The following is a 3,547-nucleotide window of genomic DNA, read 5'->3' as shown; positions in this document are numbered from 1 at the left end:
AGCAAAACGTTTTAGGGTCATGTTCATTAGGACACACTGTAGCAAAACGTTTTAGGGTCATGTTCATTAGGACACACCGCAGCGAAACCTTTTAGGGTCCTGTTCATTAGGACACACTGTAGCAAAACGTTTTGCAATGGAAAATGCATTTCTTATTGGACAAGTTCAGGGAGTTCCTCCCTGTTTCAGTCTGTTTTCTTCTGTTTGGACCCAGTTCTATCATACTGAATGGACCCAGTGAACCTGACACCTTTTAGGAGACCATACTAGAACAGCACTGTGAACGCTGTGTGTTCAGTACATGTGATTATGCCTCATTAGAGATGGGAACATTTGGACACGTCTTATATTTGGGGTGAGGAACTATTATCAGGGGTCCGATTGGTGATTGGGTGTACGCTGGATACATTGTTGATCATGAGGTGTGTGGACATGAGATACATTTTCCCTTATTTATCAAGAAGGGTTGGTCAGGTAGAGTTGCAGAGAAGATTATTCATCTGGATGTTACACCTCTCCTGTATAGTGATATTACTAGGACTCCGAGTTTTACCTCTCCTGCATAGTGATATTACTAGGACTCCGAGTTTTACCTCTCCTGCATAGTGATATTACTAGGACTCCGAGTTGTACCTCTCCTGCATAGTGATATTACTAGGACCTCGAGGTTTACCTCTCCTGCATAGGGATATTACTAGGACTCAGAGTTTTACCTCTCCTGCATAGTGATATTACTAGGACCTCGAGTTTTACCTCTCCTGCATAGTGATATTACTAGGACCTCGATGACAGGACATTGAGGGTTCTAATGCTGCTCATTGCATTTGAGTGACAGGTTCCATCATGTCCCCTTCACATGGTAATAATCATAAACAAACAGGACTTCGCTCCTTCTCCTGGACAGTGCAAACTGCTTACATGTCCGTGTTTCCACAATTACATACTGACTGGGTGAAAACTGTGGTCCAAACCCCTGGTGTGAAACTGTTGTTTCCAATGCTAATGGGACTTCAAAATCTATCTGCTCTTATAAAGCAGTGTGCCATGGTCCTGACGTCACTGGAATGGTCTGAAGCCACTCAACTGGAGCAGAGAGTCTTGTTTGGTAAACACTCCTTTAGAAACCATGCTGATCAAAATGTGGCCGAAGCTCATTGCCAGAATGAATATGAGGTTAATGATATGGTTTGGCTCCCTGCCAGGGCCTATTGATCAAATGTGGATTTCTCCAGCTTTATTGTCTTAATGAGAACCATTCGCTGGCTGAGGAGTTTTTGAGCAGAGCAGAGTGGATATGGTTCAGCCTGGAACTATTCTGCATATGTTGAAGCATTGTCTGATATGAGATTTTTGAATATCAGAATTGCTGTCTGATTGAGGGCTTCAACCTTGACCAGGCCATCTACAATGTTTGAATAATGTTGCATATATTTTTCATGGCAGTAGTTTGGAATTAGAATCTTAGACAAATTGCCATCATTGGTTTCAATCCACATGTTTCATATTACCAAGAACATACAGTAGAACAACCGTGGGGTTATTTAGTGACTTAAGTCAAATTAAGAACAAGAGTTGTAGGACTTATAGACTAAGGATTTCCTTCAAATATAGAGCTCTCAGGCTTGGAAGTGTGACAGAGGATGATCAGTAAACCATACTTGTACATTTGCCTCATAGCTGAACACGTGGGTTAGCTCCCCGAACTAATCCCTTAGTTTTACAACAGAGGGCTAACACAGTCTTGTGACACACCGTAAACCGGAGTTAGAACCCAATAGGTCACATTAGTACTATTTGAGTACCTATACAAGGTGTTGCTGTGGAGGTGCCTGTGTGTGATCAGATGGCAGCCAGAGTACGGAGGGAGAGAGGCTGGCTCTCTATTGCTGTGGAGGTGCCTGTGTGTGATCAGATGGGAGCCAGAGGACGGAGGGAGAGAGGCTGGCTCTCTATTGCTGTGGAGGTGCCTGTGTGTGATCAGATGGCAGCCAGAGTACGGAGGGAGAGAGGCTGGCTCTCTATTGCTGTGGAGGTGCCTGTGTGTGATCAGATGGCAGCCAGAGGACGGAGGGAGAGAGGCTGGCTCTCTATTGCTGTGGAGGTGCCTGTGTGTGATCAGATGGCAGCCAGAGGACGGAGGGAGAGAGGCTGGCTCTCTATTGCTGTGGAGGTGCCTGTGTGTGATCAGATGGCAGCCAGAGGACGGAGGGAGAGAGGCTGGCTCTCTATTGCTGTGGAGGTGCCTGTGTGTGATCAGATGGCAGCCAGAGGACGGAGGGAGAGAGGCTGGCTCTCTATTGCTGTGGAGGTGCCTGTGTGTGATCAGATGGCAGCCAGAGGACGGAGGGAGAGAGGCTGGCTCTCTATTGCTGTGGAGGTGCCTGTGTGTGATCAGATGGGAGCCAGAGTACGGAGGGAGAGAGGCTGGCTCTCTATTGCTGTGGAGGTGCCTGTGTGTGATCAGATGGCAGCCAGAGGACGGAGGGAGAGAGGCTGGCTCTCTATTGCTGTGGAGGTGCCTGTGTGTGATCAGATGGCAGCCAGAGGACGGAGGGAGAGAGGCTGGCTCTCTATTGCTGTGGAGGTGCCTGTGTGTGATCAGATGGCAGCCAGAGGACGGATGGAGAGAGGCTGGCTCTCTATTGCTGTGGAGGTGCCTGTGTGTGATCAGATGGCAGCCAGAGGACGGAGGGAGAGAGGCTGGCTCTCTATTGCTGTGGAGGTGCCGGTGTGTGATCAGATGGGAGCCAGAGGACGGAGGGAGAGAGGCTGGCTCTCTATTGCTGTGGAGGTGCCTGTGTGTGATCAGATGGCAGCCAGAGGACGGAGGGAGAGAGGCTGGCTCTCTATTGCTGTGGAGGTGCCTGTGTGTGATCAGATGGCAGCCAGAGGACGGAGGGAGAGAGGCTGGCTCTCTATTGCTGTGGAGGTGCCTGTGTGTGATCAGATGGCAGCCAGAGGACGGAGGGAGAGAGGCTGGCTCTCTATTGCTGTGGAGGTGCCGGTGTGTGATCAGATGGGAGCCAGAGGACGGAGGGAGAGAGGCTGGCTCTCTATTGCTGTGGAGGTGCCTGTGTGTGATCAGATGGCAGCCAGAGGACGGAGGGAGAGAGGCTGGCTCTCTATTGCTGTGGAGGTGCCTGTGTGTGATCAGATGGCAGCCAGAGGACGGAGGGAGAGAGGCTGGCTCTCTATTGCTGTGGAGGTGCCTGTGTGTGATCAGATGGCAGCCAGAGTACGGAGGGAGAGAGGCTGGCTCTCTATTGCTGTGGAGGTGCCTGTGTGTGATCAGATGGCAGCCAGAGGACGGAGGGAGAGAGGCTGGCTCTCTATTGCTGTGGAGGTGCCGGTGTGTGATCAGATGGGAGCCAGAGGACGGAGGGAGAGAGGCTGGCTCTCTATTGCTGTGGAGGTGCCTGTGTGTGATCAGATGGCAGCCAGAGTATGGAGGGAGAGAGGCTGGCTCTCTATTGCTGTGGAGGTGCCTGTGTGTGATCAGAGGACGGAGGGAGAGAGGCTGGCTCTCTATTGCTGTGGAGGTGCCGGT

Source organism: Oncorhynchus mykiss, chromosome 12, assembly GCF_057628025.1.
Source record: "Oncorhynchus mykiss isolate SJ-2025 chromosome 12, ASM5762802v1, whole genome shotgun sequence".
In the NCBI taxonomy this organism is placed as follows: domain Eukaryota; kingdom Metazoa; phylum Chordata; class Actinopteri; order Salmoniformes; family Salmonidae; genus Oncorhynchus; species Oncorhynchus mykiss.
This window is presented reverse-complemented; position numbering follows the sequence as displayed.